General features: G+C 31.7%; 1 long non-coding RNA gene across 1 annotated transcript; it reads right to left on the bottom strand.

Annotated features, from left to right (window-relative positions):
* Positions 1-6,939: 6,939 nt before the first annotated feature.
* Positions 6,940-8,756, bottom strand: LOC140051630 (uncharacterized). The gene is made up of 4 exons (XR_011845544.1): positions 8,606-8,756; positions 8,208-8,235; positions 7,698-7,817; positions 6,940-7,242 (listed from the first exon to the last, which is right to left on the bottom strand). It is a non-coding gene; the product is annotated as an uncharacterized lncRNA (long non-coding RNA).

The following is an 8,756-nucleotide window of genomic DNA, read 5'->3' as shown; positions in this document are numbered from 1 at the left end:
ATACCCATGATGAGCTATATTTCCTATACCATCCTGGCTAGTTGAGAATTCTCAACTATTTTATGTTTTTTTCTACCTTTCTGGAAAATGATATAATCCAAATTGTATTAATACTACCAGTAGTAAACATTTAGAAACACTTGCATACCTTCACTAATTTTAGTTGTTTGTAGTTTAAGACAATCTTAGTGATATTTAAATGAAAACAATACGATAAAAACTATTGTGTCTGTATTTTACAAGACTATGACTTCCGTATAACGTGCATTCTGGGTACTTCAATTTTTATAGAAAAGCTAGGGAATCCTAATTTAGTAGGCAGCATATGGGGGCGGGGCAACCAAACTTGCTTATCAAATCAAAGCACAGTAAAGCAAAGGATAAAATTAATGTACGATCCAGTTTACCACTGTTCTCAACTATAGTCATTTTAGTATACTTGAGCACAGTGATAAAGAATAGGATAAACTTAACAATATACAACAAATAACATTAATGTACGATGTAGTTTAACACTGTTCTCAACTATAGTCATTTTGGTATACTTGAGCACAGTGATAAAGAATAGGATAAACTTAACAATATACAACAAATAAAATTAATGTACGATCCCGTTTAACACTGTTCTCAACTATAGTCATTTTGGTATACTTGAGCACAGTGATAAAGAATAGGATAAACTTAATAATAATATACAACAAATAGCATTAATGTACGATCCAGTTTAACACTGTTCTCAACTATAGTCATTTTGGTATACTTGAGCACAGTGATAAAGAATAGGATAAACTTAATAATATACAACAAATAACATTAATGTATGATCCAGTTTAACACTGTTCTCAACTATAGTCATTTTGGTATACTTAAGGACAGAGATAAAGAATAGGATAAACTTAATAATATACAACAAATAGCATTAAGGTATGATCCCGTTTAACACTGTTCTCGACTATAGTCATTTTGGTATACTTGAGCACAGTGATAAAGAATAGGATAAACTTAATAATATACAACAAATAGCATTAATGTACGATCCCGTTTAACACTGTTCTCGACTATAGTCATTTTGGTATACTTGAGCACAGTGATAAAGAATAGGATAAACTTAATAATATACAACAAATAACATTAATGTACGATCCAGTTTAACACTGTTCTCAACTATACTCATTTTGGTATAGTTAAGCACAGTGATAAAGAATAGGATAAACTTAATAATATACAACAAATAACATTAATGTATGATCCCGTTTAATACTGTTTTAAACTATAGTCATTTGAGTATAATTAATCACAGATAAAGAATAAGATCAACTTTAAATAGTATTTATTAAATTAAAAAAACTAATTCTATATTAACACATATTATTTACATATACTTTCACTGCTGATTTCTAGTATAAACAGGCTATAGGCCTATACATGGCTGCAGTCGCGTGCTCAAATTTGAGTTGCTGTTTACCGACCGACCGACCGACCGACATAGTGAGCTGTAGAGTCGCGTTTGCACGCTACTAAAAAGTTCACAAAAACCGTAGGACGGGCACAGGGGAGTTTGTTCGAAACTCCAACCCCTCCCCTGGCTATGCGTTTAGATTTTTCATGCCTCCTTTACAAACCAAGATTATTAGAATACTATTAGGAGGATCAAACGCAATTCTTGTTGCCAGATTTCATTGACATTACAGGTATGAAGTCTATCAATATACAGTACCGCTTAATACAATACTTGTTGAGGCCATATCCATCTATACATTTTAGTGTTATTCCACTTTAAAAAAGTCGATTTATATCAATACTCATCAACATACGATATAACGATAGCATTTATTGCAACTTGTCCATGTCGTATTCATCTACAAATAAAGTGTCTATTACCGTACTTTTAAAAATCTATTTATATCAATACCTATCAACGTATGTAGGTGTCCATATTATATATACAAAAATATATACATCAACATAAATGTCATATCATCTACAGTCATTAGTGTTATTTCACTTTTAATATTAGTAAATCCAAAGGCAAAATACTGAAATAATAACAATGCTGTGGTCTCAATGGAGATACAAAAAAAAGAAGCGAAAAGCTAAATCAAAACGATAAAGTAAAACAGCCAGAAAAGTTAGCAGAGTTTTCGGGCAACACTAGCCCTTCATCAGTGCAAGTGAGGGTACTTGTACAAGATAGTGTTATTTAACGTTTAGTCGATTTATATCAATACACTCATCAACATATGTACGTGCAATTCACGTCTACAATCAAGAGTATTAATTCCACTTTTAAAAGTCGATTTATATCAATATACTCATCAACATGTACGTGTCCACGTCATATTCATCTATAAATATTAGTGTTATTTCACTTTTAAAAGTCGATTTATCAATATACTCATCAATAAATGTACTTGTCCACGTCATATTTATTTACAAATCAGTGTTATTTCACTTTTCGAAGTCAATTATATCAATATAGGCCTACTCATCAACATATGTACGTGCAATTCACGTCATATTCATATATGATCAATAGTGTACAACTAATAGTGTTATTTCACTTTTAAAAGTCGATTTATATCAATATATTCATCAACATTATGTACCGTACGTGTCCACGTCATATTCATCTACAAATATTAGTGTTTTTTCACTTTTAAAAGTCGATTTATATCAATATACTCATCAACATAATGTAAATCGTGTCCAAGTCATATTCATCTACAAATATTAGTGTTAATTTGACTTTTAAAAGTCGATTTATATCAATATACTAATCAATATAATTATGTACGTGTCCACGTCATATTCATCTACCAATATTAGTGTTATTTCACTTTTCAAAGTCGATTTATATAAATATACTACTCATCAACATAATGTACGTGCAATTCACGTCATATTTATCTACAATCATTTGTGTTAATTCCACTTTTAAAAGTCAATTTATATCAATTACTTATGAACATATGTACGTGTCCGCGTCATTCATCTACAATATTATAGTGTTATTATGTTTTTCATATTATCACTGTGTTCAAGTATACCAAAATGACTATTGTTGAGAACAGTGGTAAACGGGATCGTACATTAATGTTTTTTGTTGTATATTGTTAAGTTTATCCTATTCTTTATCACTGTGCTCAAGTATACCAAAATGACTATAGTTGAGAACAGTGTTAAACTGGATCGTACATTAATGTTTTTTGTTGTATACCAAAATGACTATATAGTTGAGAACAGTGGTAAACTGGATCGTACATTAATGTTATTTGTTGTATATTATTAAGTTTATCCTATTCTTTATCACTGTGCTCAAGTATACCAAAATGACTATAGTTGAGAACAGTGTTAAACGGGATCGTACATTAATGTACGTTTTTTGTTGTACATTGTTAAGTTTATCCTATTTTTTATCACTGTTCTCAAGTATACCAAAATGACTATAGTTGAGAACAGTGTTAAACTGGATCGTACATTAATGTTTTTTGTTGTATATTTTTAAGTTTATCCTATTCTTTATCACTGTGCTCAAGTATACCAAAATGACTATAGTTGAGAACAGTGTTAAACTGGATCGTACATTAATGTTTTTTGTTGTATATTGTTAAGTTTATCCTATTCTTTATCACTGTGCTCAAGTATACCAAAATGACTATAGTCGAGGACAGTGTTAAACTGGATCGTACATTAATGTTTTTTGTTGTATATTGTTAAGTTTATCCTATTCTTTATAACTGTTCTCAAGTATACCAAAATGACTATAGTCGAGGACAGTGTTAAACTGGATCGTACATTAATGTTTTTTGTTGTATATTGTTAAGTTTATCCTATTCTTTATCAATGTGCTCAAGTATACCAAAATGACTATAGTTGAGAACAGTGTTAAACGGGATCGTACATTGTTGTTGTATATTGTTAAGTTTATCCTATTCTTTATCACTGTGCTCAAGTATACCAAAATGACTATAGTTGAGAACAGTGTTAAACGGGATCGTACATTGTTGTTGTATATTGTTAAGTTTATCCTATTCTTTATCACTGTGCTCAAGTATACCAAAATGACTATAGTTGAGAACAGTGTTAAACGGGATCGTACATTACTGTTATTTGTCGTATATTGTTAAGTTTATCCTATTCTTTATCAATGTGCTCAAGTATACCAAAATGACTATAGTTGAGAACAGTGTTAAACTACATCGTACATTAATGTTATTTGTTGTATATTGTTAAGTGTATTCTTTATTCTTATTAATTGTATTAAATTATTAAAAGAAACAGTAGTAAGCATAACATTTCCCCACTCCTACATTAGCATGGTAGGACATTGTAATGGTCGCAGGTGGCTCAACTTTATTACTGCAATGGGATGGACATGGTCCTACTACCACCTTACCATCCAATAGGATTCCAGTAAATTTCCTTTACTACCAATCATAATTCAGAAATGAAATGACCCCTTAAGTTAACAAGGAAATCAGCCTATCCTATTATACTGGTAGGCTTCGTCGTTACAGGCGTACTGCGGTAATAGTTGAGAATTCTCAACTAGCCAATTTGGTATATTTTATATACCTGCCATGATGAGTGTAATTCAAAATATTCATACATTCAACGGCAGTGATACCTCTATCATCGCTGACCTATAATCAAAGAATATGACCTCAAATTTATCGCAGTCGACGATGTGTATAGATGGCTCCCGACGGCTGTGGATCGCGAAAAAAGAAAGAGCTAGGCCTAGCTTTCGACAAAGGTACAACATAAATCAATGTTTTATATACAAAATATCGAAATAAAAAATAAAATAAAAATTGATGCGGCCTGAAAAAAGCATGCGGGCGGGGACGATCAACTGTTGTTTTTTTTTATATGGCCTATACCATGGAGTAAAGAATACTCCATGAGTATACAAAGAAACATGTCTGTAAAATCATCAATTTAAAGGATTTATTTATTTGTTTTTGTGTTTCTCCTTCTGAAAGTACCTATAAATCCTAATTTTAAAGTGTGGTATTCAGGATAAAGTTAGTCAACAAATTTGGAGTCAAAATACAAGAAAGGCAGGTGCGTAAGAAAAACATCCTCTGAACCAACACAATGGAGTAAATATATACCAACAAACAACCCGTCAAGTTTGTTTGTTGTAAAGAAAAAATAGACATTTACTCAACGGGCGAAAATAATGTGAGTTTATCTATGTTTTGCGGTAGTATTTAATTATATTTATGGTAATAAATGAAACCTACTGTGTTTAAAATTATGTATGGATAAACAAGTATTGTTTTTAAGCTGTAGTATATCTTAGAATTTGTAATCTTAGGTCTTGGTTTTAGCTTTCGTGATCTTAGTAGGTCTTAGGGGTCTATCTTAGCTTTCGTGGTCTTTAGGTTTCGTGACACCCCCTAGCCTAAGAATAATAGGAGGCCTAGCTTGGCTATAGAAAGGCAGCCATACCATTACAAAACTTCGACAAACAGGCAACTGGAACTCATCTATTACTATTTAGTAGGCTAGTTCTTCCAACAATTCCACGCCTTGTAGGTACAAACGGCGGTCGTTCAATAGTACTGTACTTTTTTCGTGTACGAAAAAAATTTTTTATCAGCGTTTAGAAAATGTTTTTTTTTTTTTAACAATTACCTTTGAAATACAACAGCGCCACCTATTTTGTATTTGCACCGCGAAGATTGAGTGTGTTGACTGGATCGCGACGGCGGAAGTACATTTTTTAAGTAGATATTTACTAATTTAGAACAAAAATAGACATTTAAATTAGCTTTAGATCGTTTGTATGATTGTGATTAATTAATGGGAACATCTCTGCAAGACGTAGAATCGTTGGGGGGAAAAAATAGCCTAGATGAGTTGCCTGTCGACGACAAAGTTTCGTAATGGTATCTATCTATGCCTGTTGAGTTAGTAGTAGTAGGCTAGGCCCTAGTTAGGCCTAGGATTGTTTGGTCGTTTGTTGACATAATGAGCACTAACAGTAGGTGTGTTTATAAAATTCAAATAAATATAATACTTAATATATTAGGGGAAAAAAACAAATAAATGGGAATTAAAGACACTTGGCATAGCCATAGGCTTTTTTATTCAATCTGATTCAAATGACAGGAATATTTAGATTTTATAATAAAACAAATAATGAATGTTTTATATTCGTATTTCCTATAACCTTTCATCATTCACCTCATACCATTATTTGTACCATTACACTCATAAACATTCATTATTTGTGTACTATTGCACGCCATGTACCTACAATCGTCCAATGAAATGACAGGAATTTATTTAGGTGTTATAATGGTGGTGTAAACACGGTTTATTAAAACAATATTTGTCATTTTGGTTGGTTATCCGATCGTAGTACACCATGACGGACATGTTGGAAGTTATACAGGTATGAGTTTATTGTACGAATGGTTGTGTTGTAATAATAATGATGTCACGGTGATGCATGGTAGGGTTTATTATTAATCAGTTTTCGGTAATGCGTCGCTTGAATCAATATCCGGGAATGTTGCGTCGAGTATTGGTTGAGTATTTGGTACAGCTTACCCGGAGAAAAGTTTTACCTTTTTAGTGGTAAAGCAACAATAAATGAAAAATCGTGTCTGCAAACGTTAGTCCATGTATTGATTAAAAAGTTGAAATATTTTCATAACAATATTATTTATATTTATTAATACTATAGTATCTGTTGTTAGTCAGGCGGTCGGTAGAATTGTCAGCTGAGTAGAACACTATTCGTTTCTCCTATTATATGTACAAATATTGTTTTACGATAATGACGTACAATATCTCTATATTATCTTTCGTCTGCCGCTCGTCATGTATTTTAAATATATTTTTTTCCAAATACTTAAACCCTTTTCTTTCTTTTGGCTTTTTATACTGTAGGCATATATATAAATATTACACACAATTAACAAATTAACGTTTTTGAGCAAAAGAATGCTGTTTATTGATCAAATCAAATCAAAGTAGTTGTTTTTCTTAAATATATAAGATTGATTGTTGGCTCAAAATTAAAACATATCTAATACTAAGAAATAGTTAGCTCATACTAACTTTACTATGTGATTACATAAAATAATGTGCTTTTGAAGAAGTTGTACCACACCCCTCTTATCTGATAAAGACAGCAGCAGATGCTAACTTTTGTGTGGTGGTGATCTTAACTTGATACACATGTGTTAGGAGATATCGTTTATCCATGATGCGCGTCGGCTTATTCTGTGAAATAAACATTTAAGTTACAAAATATTACAGTAAACTAAATATTCAATGGCAATATATCCGGACCCATTTAAAATTTAGGTGGTACGGAAAGAAATCTGACTTCTGCGATATGATATTTAACAAAAATTAAGATAGCATTAAAGTTTGACGGGCTGTTCATCGTTGGCTATACGTTTGTCAGACTCCAAATACAATTGGCAAAAAACGCCGCTTCTCAGTTACAATCGACAAATGGATATTGAATCCTAGTACTGTATTATTATTGGAGCATGCTTTAAACATTTTTGTTTTTATTAATTATCAAGGATTTGTTTTTATTATCTATTATAATAGACAGCATAGAGCTATAAAATTAGAATGTTATAGCTCCATGTTAGTAGTTCAGAATTCGTATACCAAATGTTGTCACAAGTGCGCGCGCGTGTGTCAAATAGTATTGAGTCACTTACTTTAACAGAAGCCGCAGGTTGCCATACAAGTTAAAGCACCGTCACTGAAAGTTTCTGTGTTGCACAGGCCCATATTTGATAAAGCTGCACAGTAAGGCGGAGCGCCCGTATCTGTACAATCTGAAAGTGAACATTGAAATTAATCGTTATGTCATGTCTGTTTGAAAATATATATTTTGTTTACATTTTATTTTGTCGATGTAGATATTTAATTAATTCCGCTAACACACTCTACAAAACGACAAATTCATTTGATTTAATGTTAAGCATTTTTTACCTTTTTGTAAATGTGTGTGTACTAATGTAAATTACTTTGTTAGTTGTCTTTGAATTATTTTTATTATATTGTTAACGTTTCTGTACTGAACCACTTTGGAAATCAATGCTTTAGCACTGAAAGTGTCATTCAGTATAAAGACAGAATAAATAATGTCAACACTAGGTCATGTCTACCACCTCCATGATATTATACACGGACCACGCTCTAAAGTATTATAAATTTGGGCCTACCTTGTGCAGATGCTGTCATCTGTTCATTCTGTTTAGTAAAAGAAAGTAGTGAATTAATACACTGGTAATTGTGAACAAAATGAAACATTTTGTGAAGTCTGCTCTTGGTTTTATGTTAAACATTTCTCACTGAAGATCTAACCACTAAATTACATTTGTTTGAATCATGCGGTAGAACCGTACTATCCCTGTTTGACATGATTACATTACGAACTCTAGATTGGTCTGTCTTTCAATGTATTTATTACTACGGTTTTCTTTAATATCGCCTGCAAAGTTTCTTCAATTGCAACAAAAATGGATAATCCAAACAATTGCTTACAATCATGAATACATAATAATGAATAACAAAAAGAAGAAAAATAAATATTAAAGAAAAAAGAAATCGTTCTACTTACTGGAAGAATCACACTAAGAGCGAGCATTCCGATAAGGATGAGGCAAAGTGTCCTGGCCATTTTAATGCTAAAGTTTGTTCGTCCTGAGGATCAACTGAAATTGGCACTTACTTCTTGCAAGTTGTAAGATAGTCTGATTCAAAAACTAATA

Source organism: Antedon mediterranea, chromosome 6 (assembly GCF_964355755.1).
Source record: "Antedon mediterranea chromosome 6, ecAntMedi1.1, whole genome shotgun sequence".
Taxonomy (NCBI): Eukaryota; Metazoa; Echinodermata; class Crinoidea; order Comatulida; family Antedonidae; genus Antedon; species Antedon mediterranea.
Note: the sequence above shows the minus strand (reverse complement) of the source record. Positions and strands in the feature narration are given on the sequence as shown.